Below are 15,008 nucleotides of genomic sequence, written 5' to 3' on the forward strand. Positions count from 1 at the left end.
ACTACTCCCTGTATATTTTCTCCCATCTAAATTGCTCAGTATTTCTCCCCCATTAATTCTGTCTCATCAAGCTTGCCCTAGCCCATTACCTCAACATTCCATCTTCCTACATAGTATGGCTCTATCTTTTAATGCTTTTTGAATTTGTATACAAATCTCTTAATCTCCTGAAATTCCTTACTAATTTCAGTATGATGGGCTACAGGAAACCCACACCGGCTAAGAAGGGTAAAGCTGCTGTAGGCTCAATCAACCCTGCCCAGCTATGCTGGCAAGACTGAAGACAGTGACAGAGTCTAACTGTGGGAGGATACACCTGACATAGATTGCTAGTTTGGTTTATTACCAGGCACATGTTGGTGGGTATTAAGGCAGCTGGGGTCCACCTGAAAGAAGGGAGGAGCGCTGCTGCAGTGGATCACCATGCCATGAGGGGGTGCTTCTGCCATACTAGGGTTTGGGATTTTTTTGAGAGGTTAGTGGCATTTTTAAAGTTACCACCATCAGTTTTTGAAGAGTTTGTGAAAATGGTAAGTCTGGCAACATTCTATCCAACATAAACAGGAGTTAATTTTTCTGTGAAAATTCTGGCTGGCACAATTAGCTCCCAGAGCAAATATCTCCCACACCTCCTCTCCATCAAGGTGTGGATTTTTTTTACATTTTCAAAAAATCCACATTTTAGAGATGTCTGTCTTGAATATGCTGATGCATTTTGCACATACTGTATCCAGAATACAATAGTGGATTATTCCAGATATGCCTATTGACATGGCAGAACTGTTTATTGTCTGGAACCTATTTAGATGATAAATCCTAATCCTCCTTCCTCTGGTGTAAAGGGCTATCCTGCAGCAGAACATCTGTGGTTCTGAGTCTCCATGGAGTGGAGGAAGAGCAGGATTTGGGAAGCTTGTGTGGGTGCTGTGCAGTTTTATGCCACATGGAACCCAGTTTCTTGGGGGCTCTTTATGTGCTGACTCTGCCCTCACCAACCCTTCAGCCTCCCAAGAAAAGTAGTTCCAGCTGCCTTTGGACCTGAGGGGGTATATGTAGGGGGAACACACTGTCAACACCCCATCACAGCATTCTGCAGCAGTCACCTCCATCCTCAAGGAAGAGCAACAGGTCTCTCTGCTACAACACTGGGACTGTGTTCAGTCTCCGGTCCTGTAGAACATGCTATGCTAGGCACAGCACTACCTGCTCAAGTAGTTTTGCCTCTAATGAATGAGATGCTGGTGTCTTGCACTAATTTAGGTGCCTAGACAGAAGCTCAGCAAAGGATAAAGAACAGATGGTACTCAAAGAATTGGTAAACTGGACCTGGATGTGTACAGAACATCAGTGTAGTGTGGTTGGCTTCTGCATACTGCAGTGGAGACCCTGACAAGTTTACCTGAGGGAGTCTTCAGATCAGCTGGCTCTTCACCTAGTCTCTAGATGCATGCAGGCTACCTGGAAAACCATTCATGCATGAGTAGTTCAATGACCACCTCTGGTGGTGGCACCACAACCCCTAATTCAGCTGCCCCACTGACCCAGGCATTTGTCTTTGTGTTTCTTGCACTAACCCTTTTCCTCCTTCAGCAGATACTTTCTAATGTTCCCCATAAGAAGTATCACTTGCAGGGCAGGAACATTAACCAGCACCTGCCCATATAGACATGTACTAGATTGATCTAATTTCAGTGCCTAACTCTGGCAAAGTGCCCTCCCCCTGCACCCAACACACCTGTCTATTCTGAAAATACCAGTTGGGTGCTTAACCACTTGACCAGGCACACAATACACAAATACTAAGGGCACCTATGCCACTTATATCACATGCACCTTATTAGGTTAAAATTTCCAAAGTGACTAGTAATGCTGAATGCCTCAATTCTGAAATAGAGAGACAAGGTGGGTGAGGTAATATCTTTTATTGGCCCAAGTTCTGTTGATGAGAGAGACAAGCTTTCGAGCCACACATCTTGTCTCTCACCACCAGAAGTTGGTCCAGTAAAAGATGTTCCCTCACCCCCTAACATCCTGGGACTGACATGGCAACATTGCATACATTAGCTCTAAAGTTTGAGACACCTAACATGCCTGTTCTTCAATATTAAGCCCCTTCCTCCCTGAAAAGTCAGGCCCTTCTTGGTCATGCAAAATCATTAATCACAGAATCTTGGCTACCTGCCTCTTTGGGTGCACAACCTGCTTTAAAAATATGGCTGGAATTTTCAACGTAGAACAATAACACAGTCAGACCAGAGGCTTGTTAGTCTAGTTTCCAAGTGATGTTAGCAGTTTTATTGTAAACTGCTTACATTAAAAGATTGACTTGTATATCATATTTGCAATGTCATAGTGACATAAGAATAAATAGCACTTGAGTACTGTCTTCTGCAGGCAAAACATATGCACAGATACATCATAAAAAGAGCGATACTGCTGCAGTTCTCTTATATGAACAGACTGCAGCACATGTTGAACTAATGAGTCTGAATATATTCTGTATTAGTCTACTGTTGAATTGACAAATATGCTTATTGACTATGTATCTTTTTATTATCAATATTTTTCCAAACTACCTCCACAAATACACTATTTTTCATAAACATTGCTTTGATTGAGATGATTGTTGTTGCTGGCCTATGACATGTTGTTTCCCAAAGGGATATGCTGAAATTAAGAGCAGTTGAGCATAATTAGATACTAATGAGCCTTACCATGTTAGTATGCTTTAATAGGGTACTGTACAGTATCAATTGTATTTACTAGTGGAGACTTTATTGCATATGTTAAAAGACTCTAGAGCTGAATAAATCTTCTATAGTAGAAAATTATAGGAAAATAAAAAGTACTATAGGCAGTTATTTTTAATAGGTGCATTGCTTTTGCCTTATGATAAGGTGAGAGAATGAATAAAAGAGAGAAGATATAAAAGCCTCATAGATGTTAGAGATGGAAAATGCCTGCTGATGCTTATGATTAATAAAACTTCTCTATTAGTGAGTCAATCCCCCTGCAGGTACAGTAATAATCTAACAATAAAGTGAACAGGATATCAAATTGCTGTTACACTTTATTCTGGCATAGGATGTTGTCACACTGCTGGGGACACCCAGAGCTCTGAGTCACTGTTACTCCTCTGCCTCAACAGTGACCTTTGCTGGAGATTAGACTGTGTCAGCTCCCTGCAACATGAGTCTGTCTTCATCATAATCTAATTAGTTAAGGCTCAAAACTTGCCTGGCAGGCAAGAATCAGTGGATTCCAGCTCTTGAGCTTCTCATATGTTTCTCTATAATGCACAGCCGCTATCATTGTACATTCACAGAAGATATTATGTCTGCTGCTCTCTTATAGAGTTAGTACAGCACAGTTTATAAACTTAACAGAGATAAACACACCCACCCTTCAAACACAGCACTGGGTTGGTTTATAGTAAAAGTAAAACAGGTTAAGTGATACTGAGTAGCAGGAATAAAGATAGAAATTGTTACAAACAAAAGTAAAAATATACTTTCTGATGGCTAAGACCTAACTTAACAACTTAGTCTTTGTTCAAAGTAGTTTCATCAATCTTTGTTTTCCAGCAGTAGTTGGCTAACTCTTAGTCAGGATCCCCATAGAGTTCAAGGTGCTGGTTTTCCTTGTCTCCGTGGGTGAAGGATAATCCAAAGTCTTTCTGTGTGTCCTTTTTTGAAAATTTTCCTTTGTTTCAAGGGTCAAACTTATCCCTTGGAGTTCTGTGCCCTCTTGGGGGAGGGAATTTGACACCATCTTCATTAAGGGGTCCCCTGGTGTGTTTCAGTGTGATGCTTCTTGCTGCCATTTTATAATGTACATGTTCTCTTCCTGCAACCCCTGAAAATAAATGAATAGCCCACTGAATTTAGCTAAACATGGTTTGCGGTGTTCCCCTCTTTCCTTTGTCATGAGAACCTGTTTATCAACTCCCCCTGACATGCCTGGTTTAAACACCTTTTAGTCACAAACTTCATGGATACACTCCTGATATTATGCTTTAAGTCCACATGCTGCATTGTTACATACATTTCACAATGATATTGTCCGGTGTGGTGGTAGTTTTCAAATAATACCTTACAAGGCATATTTTATACAAATATCGTAGTAGTAGTATGTGAACACATCAAGCTCCTGCTACACTTTATCTGAGTGTAGAACGTGTTCTCATTTTGGTGTTTGTAGTAACCTTTTTCCAGATAGCAGTTGTGATCCTTTATTAAGAAAACTTTCCAGGATAAACCTTACATTTAATTTAGCTAGTGGTAGCTCTATCATATGTATATCCAAATAATTCAGGAATATTATACTTGTACCTTTGTAATATTGTACTTCTGCATTTTGTTCAACCACGACAAATCAAAAATAACAATGGATCTTGTTTCCATCTGTGTTCCTAGAGTAGCATACCTATTTCCTTCTCTTAGAGTCCTCTTACATTTAGTTTATTTTTTAAGTCTGGAAAAATCAATTATTTTTCTTCTTTGTAGTCTACCAGTACTGAATCCTTTTGGGTTGATTTTAGCATTCTGCCATGAGTTTTCAATGTTAGCACCATGTTACAGAAGCATACAGTTTAGTCTAGGCAAGATGGAGCTTACAACAAGAAGCAGCTTTATTGGATAAAGCAACCCAGTGTAAGTAATAATGAAGTTAAACACGGCTATATTTCATGCTGCCACCAGGAGGCAGCATAACCAAGCAATTCAACTATTCACACAAACGTCCATCATTGAAGATTCTGTGAACCCTACAAACGGATGAAAATGAACTTTTAGCCCCCTCATGTGAATAAGGGGATATGATGCACTAATTCAAAATGAGGAGCTGGGAGGAAGAATTAGATTAGTAGCAATTGAAAGAAAGGGTGGCCTTATTGCTAAGGCACAAACCAGAAACTAAAAAGACCTGGATTGTGTTCCTGATTCTATGGCAGACTTGTTTTGTAATCTAGGGTAAGCCACTTAGTAGTTCTGTAGTCCAGTGATTCCCAAACTTGTTCCGCCGCTTGTGCAGGGAAAGCCTTTGGCAGGCCGGGCCAGTTTGTTTACCTGCCGTGTCTGCAGGTTCAGCCAATCACAGCTCCCAGTGGCCGCAGTTCGCTGCTCCATGGACGTACTGACCGCGGCTTCCAGCAGCTCTCATTGGCCTGGAGCAGCGAACTACGGCCCCTGGGAGCCGCGATCGGCCGAACCTGTGGACGTGGCAGGTAAACAAACTGGCCCAGCCCGCCAGGGGCTTTCCCTGCGCAAGTGGCAGAACAAGTTTGGGAACCACTACTGTAGTCTGTTTTCCTGTCTGTAAAATGGGACTAATACCCCTTTTGACAGGAGTGTGGTGAGATTAGTTAGGCTCAAATTCGTATTCACACTCTGTACCCAGGCCTCAATGGGAGCTCTGGGCGCCCAGCATTACTGTCAATCAGACCTCTTATTTAGGGATTTAGAAACCTAACTTTAGGCACCTACATTTGAAAATTATGGCCAATGGGAACTGAGGGGTGCTAAACATCTCTATGTGCAGATTGGGATGTGTGTTGTGGGCTCCCTTTCCTGGTCATTTAGTTTTAAACTCCAACCCCTGCCTTTGGGGAGACAGGAATTTACTCAGAAATTGCGCTAACACTATTATCAGTAAACACAGTCCAAGCACCCCTCCAACATCAATCTCTTAGTGACAGATCAAGGTGCTGCCAACCTTTTTTGAGCCCTGGCTGATTCTCACATGCAATGCAAGCTCATAGTGGCCATGCACCCAGTCTGCTTCCTGGATCTGTCCCCCTGCTCTGAACACAGATCTTAACTTCCTGGGTTTCTGCACAGCAGTCAATTTTCAAATGGAATCCCCATCTTGCCCCTTCCCCACCGTTAATATGTGGAGTGGGGTCTCCACAGATTACTGCTATTTGGTAGTAAGCCTGGTACTAAGGAGGATTTAGTTTTGTGGTGCAAGACCAGAGGTGTTAAGGTAATTTGGAATAGTGTTATTACCTAGGGAAGGGAATGAGATCTTAATGGCAAAATGCATAGGAAGGCTCGGAAGAATCAGAGCAGAACTAGAGTAGCACAGTAAAGGCCTTTAAATAGCAGGCATTCAAAGATCCACTATGTGCACCCTACTCTTTCTATCAAGAACACTGAGGCTCATGGGCACATTGTTAGCTATTCTCTTTGGTTGTTCTGAACATCGTTTAGGATAAATTTCCAAGATTTGATGGGAAATTGTACTGTTGCTCATGATGGGTTGTTCAAGGGTATGTAGACATTCATGTAACTCTCTCTATACCCTTCTAGAGGCTGGATTGTGCTGTATGAGTCTTACCGCCTTTTAGTTAACATAGTTGGTCTTTTAGCTTGGGCTATAGTACCTTATGCTTTTAGATCCAGCTGTCGCGTATCCTAGATGACTCCACCTTGTCTAACTTGTCTGCTAGGTGTCACTGATAACCATAGCATTATTTTGCAGAATATAACCTGGCAGTAGCGGAGCTGGTGGAGCTGACTTCCCTGAACCAAGACCTTGCAGTAGCTAATCTGACAGAGCTGACTAAATGGAACTAGAACCAGGTACAGCTGCATATCAGAGCAGGACCATGTGATGCAAACTTTCATGGGATGAGAGTGAACAGACTGAGGAGAGCCACCTATTGGCATCCAAATGTCCCAATCTGCCTGGATTCATGAGTGAGGTTTAAGTGGGTTGGAAATGTTTTGTGAATGAAATTCTGGGCCCTATTAAGCCACATAGCTTAATAGCTGAGACAGTGGGGAGCAGCCATAACCCTGTCATACTGTTTGGGGTTTTGCTAATTTAATTTGCTATCTCAATAGATGTTTTCCCTAAATAAAAAAATAATTATGGCTTCACCTTCTGAAGAAATCCTGAGTAGATGTGAGTGGGGAAGAAATGTCAGGAAACATGATCAAGGGGGTTACATTTTTTTTTCCTAAAACCTGGGAATGGATGAGATTTTAGGTGGAGGCTCCAGCCAATTATTTTTACAGAACCCCTAGATATCTGAGCCTGGCCCTTCTTATTGCTAGTGATGCTTAGCAGAATGGTTGCATTTTGAGGGTGCCCAGGGTTTGAACTCGGCAGCCCCTATGGATCTTTATGCATGAGCCTCTACTACTTGAGCTGAAAAAGGCAGCTCTGCATGCTCAAAGGATGTAATAGACTCATAAGCCTATGTGGCCCAGAAAATGACCCAGACAAAGAGTCACACTGTGTTAGTGTGGCATACATTCGAATGATCTGTCAGAAGAAAACATACTGGCCCAAACTCTACTGAATTTACACTCTGTTGATGCTAATGGATTGCTTATTTGTGTGGGGACACATGAGAACTAAAACGATTACAATAATTTTAGGGATATTATTCATTTCTGATCAAGTGAAAGATGTTCTAACTAAACTATAAGTTATGAGCTAAACAGAGAAATTACTGGGTGAAATTCTATGGCTGTGTTATGAAAAAGTCATGAGCAGATGATCAGAGGTCTCTTTAGGCCTTACTCTATTAAACATCTTTCTTGAATCTGAGAAAGTCAAGCAATGTTTTTTTAAAAAAATACTGCAGAGCTATTTTTAGTGTGAAACTTTTCTGAAAGCATCTTGCCATATCCTATTTTCTCTTCTGCTAGAGTTTGAGACTGATTGACAAGCCATTATAACTTCCACTCTGTTAATGTAAAATGCCTGAAATCCACTGAATTAAGTGAATTCATCTACTGTGTTTCATATATAGCTACAGACCTGTCAAACACTGAGTAAAACAGGCAAATGAGCAGAGAGAGAAGAGAAGGAAAATCTATGTCCCTTCTGCTTGCTCTTCCTGTTAACACTCGTTAATATCTGGGAAACTGAATGCTATCTAAAGGGTCCTTCACTCACCCACCTTTCCTACCATAAATTTCCTCTGACCTTCAGTCTCAATCTGAAGGCCTGATCCAAAGCCAAGTCTTTTTCTATTGACTTCAGTGGGCTTTGGATCAGGCCCTGCTTGCATTTTGTGAATGCCACCTCAGTAACCAGTTTTACTGCACTAGAATAGAACAGCAGAATGGCTAGATCTTACAAATGGGACCGAAACTGAGCATGACTGGGGAGAAGTAAAAGCTCACCTCATAGGAAGGTATTTAAAAGTACCATCCTTTTGAGGATCGGTACCTAGCCTTTTATAACCTGGCTCGCAGCAGCTAAGTACAGTATAAAATGTACCATACAGAAGAGTGGCAATTATATATAGTAGCCACTTCCCTGATTGCAATCAATGTCACAGATTAGAGTGATCTCCTGGCTTGAGATCTGTCAGTGACAAATCTCTAGTACTGAATCACCCTGTGTCATAAGAGGGTGGACACCCAGATTCTAAATCCTCTGTCTCCCCTCAGTCTGTTTTAATCTCTCTTCTTTTTTTATTTGACTGTGTTTGTATAGGTGTTGAATGACCTATAAGTGGTTATTTTAATTAGTGGGAGTGCTTAAGACTTACAAAAGCCCCTATTTCTGGGTGTGATAAATTCTGCTATAAGAGACCATGTAATCTCTGTTCATAAGGTGCAGAGCTGTGTCCATTACTGTTATCCATGAGTTTGAGTAACAACTGAATACTGCTTTGTGTTTGCCTCTTGCTGCCTTATCTCTCTCCTGAATGCCTGATTACTTCTCCTGCAGTCCAGTTCCTCTCTTCACTACATAGATGTGGCTCTTCTGCCCTGATGGCCTGTCCTAAAATCTAATCGCGAAAGCATCATTTTGTACTGTATGGTTTTGCTTAATTGTTTATATTGTGCCTGGTATGAGATCCCTAGTTACACCAGAGACAGCAAACAGCTTTTCTCATGACAACTAGACACTGAAAGTATACAGTGCTGCTATGAGTTATGTTCTAACTAACATTTGTTAATGTGGGAAAATTGAAATAAACATAATTATATTTAGCACTTTTCATCAGTAGATATCAAAGAACTTTACAAAAGTGTGTACGAAGGTCCTAATCTACCTTCTGTTGAAGTCAATGGCAAAACTCCCATTGAGTTTAGTGAGACACGATCAAGCCGCAAATTACTTGCTTAAGGTCAGATAGGGTATGTCTTCACTACAGAGTTAATTTGGTCTTTTACCTGGGTGTTGCCCCAAATCTCCCTCCTGTCCACACACACAATCTTCTCACCTCAAAGTTTGATGGTACTTTAAGCCCAGCCCAGCTGGCATGACAGGGGGCATAGCAGGCTATTGCTTGGGTGCCACTTTAACTTGGTCTGGTAGCCCACCACTTTGCAGTATAGACACAGGCTAAATCATTTAAGTGCTAATAGTTCTCAAATACTTTCTCAGAATTCCTCCCCTGTACCCAGGACAGACAAATTCTCTCACAATTCTCTCACAATTCACTCAGAGCGCTAAGTGTAGTCAAAGCGCCAGCGCTGGGAGAAAACTCTCCCAGCGTTGTCCGTACTCCACTTCACTGTGGGGAATAACGGACAGCGCTGGGAGCGCGGCTCCCAGTGCTGGGGCTTTGACTACACTGGCGCTTTGTAGCGCCGCAATTTGCAGCGCTGCAGAGGGTGTGTTTTCACACCCTGCTGCAGCGCTGCAAATTTGTAAGTGTAGCCAAGCCCTCACTTGGTGGGGGGGGGGCGGACAGCTGGGGGCGGCCCAGTGCTGGGGCTGGGGCTACACGCTTTTTGGCGCGCCCGCGCATTTTGCAGCGCTGCAGAGGGTGTGTTTTCACACCCTGCTGCAGCGCTGCAAATTTGTAAGTGTAGCCAAGCCCCTAGAGTGACTCTGGTTACTGCAACACAAAGAATTATGGGCAATACCTCTAGAAGGGAACTATTTGCCCGTGCAAAATCTATGGACAGAAAATCAAAGCCAAGTTGAGGATCATTAAGTCAAAGAGCTTAATAATTAGCTTCTGCAATTGAATAGGAATCCCAGATACTGTACATAGGTCACTTTTTTTCCCCATGGAAGCTTTATAAGGTTCCAATGGAAGCTTAATTGCTGCTTTTTCTTTCTATGCCATACAGTAGCACACCCTCCCCCACCCCCACACAAACTCCTGTTACCATTTAGAGGGTAAATGAAAAAAGAATCAAATTAAAAACAGCATTACATAATTAACAGCTCGATCATTGCCCCTAAAATAGATCTGTGAAACAGACTCCTTTGTGGATTTGTCACTGGGTACGTAAAAGAAGGGTGTCAGTCACCTCCATGCCCTCACATCCCACCAGCCGTGGACTCTCAGAGGGTGCTTTGTGGGTCTGGGAACATATTAGAATGGAGCTGGCCAAGATGGAGCTGGGGGAATGCATATTGTTTTCCCCCTGAGATTTCTGGAGATTCCTTAATACATCTTAAGTGAGGGCTTGAAGGATTGGGCCCAGAAATTGGTTAACCCAAGACAATTTAGGGCAAAATTTAGGATTGTGCAGAGGATCAGCACAAGGCCTGTCAGTCCATAATTCTGACTAGAGCCTTGAAAATAGAGACAGAGAAAAGATTACCCACATATAAATCATGAAATACACAAAAATTAGCTGAAACTAAATATCTTCTTTATTACTTAAGTTTGTAACTGTTCATCACTAGTAAGGGCTTGTTGACATGGGAAAGTTAATCTGCAATAAGGGGATGTGAGAATTTGAAGTGCAACAGCTATTCTGGAATAACTCCTTATGCGGACACTCTTATTCTGGTCAATGTCACTGTGTAAACAGTCTCTATATTTAAGACTGTAAATCTTTATCATAATACTCTGTCTTTCAGTTGCTTGACACACAAAGGAGAACAAGCAAATTGTTATATGTACAACTGAAGGGATAAAGGAAAACAATACCAAAGTTAAACATAGGCCTTTGGCCTTGCTGATAATCCCATAAATGCACAAGAAAGTTGCTACAGTACCTCTGATATTTTTATCATCTAGGATCATAATCAAATCTGTTTGAGAAAGTGGAAATCAGTGCAATTCCTGAAGAGTGTGGTTAACCATTCATTCATGTGCAGTCCAAATATGTTTCTGTGATAGCAAATTGGGGGGGAGGGGATGTAAGGGAGGAGAATGTTTCATTACTGAATAGCAGTCAAAAATAGAAAAGACAGAAAATTGTGATGTGATAAACCTTAATTCCAAGGAACTTTCAAAAGTTGTGAAATTATAATGGACAAAGAATATGTTTCTAAATCTTTTTTTTTTTTTTTTTTTTACAAGAAACTAATGAGGTGACAGGAAAAAAATCCAACATGTGTGACAGGAGATTATAAAGATACTGATAACTTTTGTATGCTCAATGGTGTATACAGGCAGCATTGTTCTTCAGGATATATAGTTTGTGTCTACATCACTCATCTCTAGCTACAGTATGATAGTTCTCATTTCTTTTCTTTTACAGTTCTAGTTTGCTTTGTTCTTTGCTTTAATCACCTTCCCTCTAGTGCTGTCTGACCTCCTTTTCACACTGTAATACAGAGTGTCTGAATATTTAAATTATTGCTAAAATCTATTTAGTTTGGGAAAGCATATTCATTACTATAGAATGTCTCAGGAATGTAATCATAAATTTAATTCTGATTCTTTTTCCACACTGCTTTTATATTAGATTTTATACATATATTTTTACCAATCAGTTTTCATGACTGAACTGAATGTACTCTATCATCGCATATCAAGGGGACTACTATGACCTTAAGAACTGCAGTGTCAGAAGAATCTAGGGAAATATATGCTATGTACATTTTAACAACAACACTATGGGGAATTAGTTAATGGCTCCATATCATGAAAATATAGCACTGGGAACATGGTTGAAAAGTTCACAAATACAAAAATTGTGGAGTACATGGGGTTTTAAATATCTGCTTCAGCTCAGTCATGTGATTGATTTAGCTGCATGATGGGACTTATTTAAAGGGACATACTCATCTTGAAAATCACGCTGCTGTCTGAAAAATGTGTGCCTACTATAATTATAAGTAACACCTAAGATTATTATAACTGAAAAGTTAGGGGGGGGGGAATTCGCCAGTTCTTGATTGATTAACTTTGTGCATTGGACAGCTCTAATAACAAATTAATTAATGAGACCTATCTTGAATATAGACCTTTTCATTAGTAGATCTCAAAGAGCTTTACAAATGTACAGACCAGGACACAACAACTCAAAATAGCACCAGACCCTCCCAGAAATGATGCAAAATCTGCAGACATATCTCCATTGCTACGATGATCAACACCCCCACACTACACCTTTCAAATTCCATGGGTTTTACATATGCCTGTCACAACATGTGGTGTACCTCATCCAGTGAGTCAAATGCCCCAACAACAACTACATGGGTGAAACCAGACATTTGTTACACTCTTGAATGAACTCACACAGAAAACATCCCATCACTCCATATCTGACCTCTTGGTCCTCATCCTCAAAAGAAACCTCCATTTAAATTCAAAGGATGGGAATTTAAATTTTTAAGTCAACAGATACTGGTTTTATGGCTGATTATAACAATTTGTAACACATCCTCCTGACTATTACCCTCCTTTGTCTACAGCTGCTGAGGTGTTAATTGTTAAACAGAAGGGGTTCACATGTGACAATCTGTCCCACCTTGTATTTAGGACACTTCGGTTACTTTCCCCAGACCCAAGAAAGAGCTCTGTGAAGTTGACAGCCTGTCCCTTCCACCAACAGAAGTGGATCCAATGAAAGATATCTTACCCACCTTATCTCTTAGAATTGTAGATTCAGTTTTGCTTTGCGTATAAACAGTTTCACTGCCTCTGTAGTCAGTTGATTTTTTTCCTTCTTTAAAAGACTTTTTTATGAACATCAACAGAGGAACAGAAAAAAAACACTTGTCCTACTTAAAGAGTCTCTATCAACTGGATTTTAATTAGTTACTTAAAAAAAGGTTGACAATATCCCTTTGAGACCTTTCAGAGGGAAGGACCATAAAGCAATAATTTAATATTTTAATAACTTACAACCTGCCTCCAGTTATTGATATTGGCAAGCTGCTTTGTGAATATTGGCAAATTCACTTAACATATTAGGTATGCAAAAAGAGACCACCACACATGGTTACCAACATAATGATCTGTGTATCAGAAATGACTTGAATGGCTCCTTTGAACCATCTTTGCCTCTACAGAGACATCTTTTGTACTGATAAAGAAAGACAAAGGCACCTGGAGACACAGGCTTTTTTCACTAGTTTCATGAAAAGCGTTGTTGTTTTGCTCCTTTGTTTCTTAGCTCAACATATTACACTGTTAATTGTTAGCTAGTATTGCGTTTAGTGCTTTCTATTTCCAAATTTCATTCCAAAATTTTCTTGATTTAGGAATATGAAATTTGTAAAAGTATTGCCTTTGTGGAAGAATGTGCATGAATGATTCTGAACTGGTTGAAGAGGTGAAATGAATACATGGAAGAATGTATGGTGCCTTTTGCTTTTCAAGAGATGTTAGTTCTCATAACTATGCTGTACTAACAGCCTTTGCTAACACCTAGTAGTATGTCCTGCTTTTCTGAGAGAGATTAATCTCTCTGGTCCACTTTTCTCTTAGAATCAGAGGGGTAGCCGTGTTAGTCTGGATCTGTAAAAGCAGCAAAGAATCCTGTGGCACCTTATAGACTAACAGACGTTTTGCAGCATGAGCTTTCGTGGGTGAATACATCCGCGAAGTGGATCCGATGAAGTGGGTATTCACCCACGAAAACTCATGCTGCAAAACGTCTGTTAGTCTATAAGGTGCCACAGGATTCTTTGCTGCTTTTTCTCTTAGAGTGAGTTTTAGCTAAAACATTTATTTGCTTTCCTTCTCTTTGCTGAAGGTAGTGGATCACATGCTGAGTAAAGAATCTATAGTCCATGATCTACTATTCTATCAGCCTTGTTATCCTGGCTCCAACCCCTTAAATGCTGGATACCTGGCTAAAAAGTATTCCCAGGAAGGCTTCTTAATGACTTTCCCCACTGTTTATCATCATCATTGCTTACATACATATAGAATCCCTCGTAGCACATTGACTGACTGTATTGGGAAGAACTAAGTGGAGGTTCTGCTGGTGTTTTTGTTGGGAAAAGTGACACTTCTTGAAGTTAATAAAAATATCTTGAGTCACTGTCTTTCATCAGATGTAACAAAACATTGAGCAAATAGACTCCCAGGTGTAGCATTAGTTAATTTCTACATACCTTGCTGTCAGCTCTGTGTAAGTGGTAAAACTGGAAGATGAGCTTGTTAAAGCACAAAGTTAGCTTAAAAAGTTAAACTAAATCTGATGAAATTTTTTTAGTGATTTGGCTGTGCTGCCATTTTTATAATAGTTATTGACTGCATTTATAAAGCTTTTAATATATACATACATACACACACACACACACTGTAAACATGCTACTAATTGAATTATAGACCGGGGTTGGCAACCTATGGCACATGTGCCAAAGGTGGCACATGAGCTGATTTTCAGTGGCACTCACACTGTCTGGGTCCTGAGGGGGGCTCTGCATTTTAATTTAATTTTAAATGAAGCTTCTTAAACATTTTAAAAACCTTATTTACTGCACATACAACAATAGTTTAGTTATATATTATAGATTTATAGAAAGAGACCTTCTAAAAACGTTAAAATGTATTACTGGCACGTGAAACCTTAAATTAGAGTGAATAAAGGAAGACTCAGCATACCACTTGTGAAAGGTTGCTGACCTCTGTTATAGACCATCCTATAAGAAAGGAGTGTACACATGTGAAATATCACTATGATTGAAATGATTCTTAAGATGCTATTTCAGCTCAATTTACAAGCGCACACACAAACCTTTACTAATCAAATTAAAAATAAAGATTTTAGCCTGAGCTCCTGAGGGATAAAATGTTATTTGAGCAAGATAAGACTGATAACTGAGTCACTGAGGGTTTGTTGAAAGGTCTTTCCTCAAGATTAAGACAGATTTCAACACCCTCAGGAATGTAT

General features: G+C 40.3%; 1 long non-coding RNA gene across 1 annotated transcript; it reads left to right on the plus strand.

Annotated features, from left to right (window-relative positions):
• Nucleotides 1-345: 345 nt before the first annotated feature.
• Nucleotides 346-12,810, plus strand: LOC120406460. The gene is made up of 3 exons (XR_005599292.1): nt 346-475; nt 6,481-6,581; nt 12,577-12,810. It is a non-coding gene; the product is annotated as an uncharacterized LOC120406460 (long non-coding RNA).
• Nucleotides 12,811-15,008: the final 2,198 nt, after the last annotated feature.

The sequence above is a fragment of the Mauremys reevesii genome, linkage group 5 (assembly GCF_016161935.1).
Source record: "Mauremys reevesii isolate NIE-2019 linkage group 5, ASM1616193v1, whole genome shotgun sequence".
Lineage (NCBI taxonomy): Eukaryota > Metazoa > Chordata > Testudines > Geoemydidae > Mauremys > Mauremys reevesii.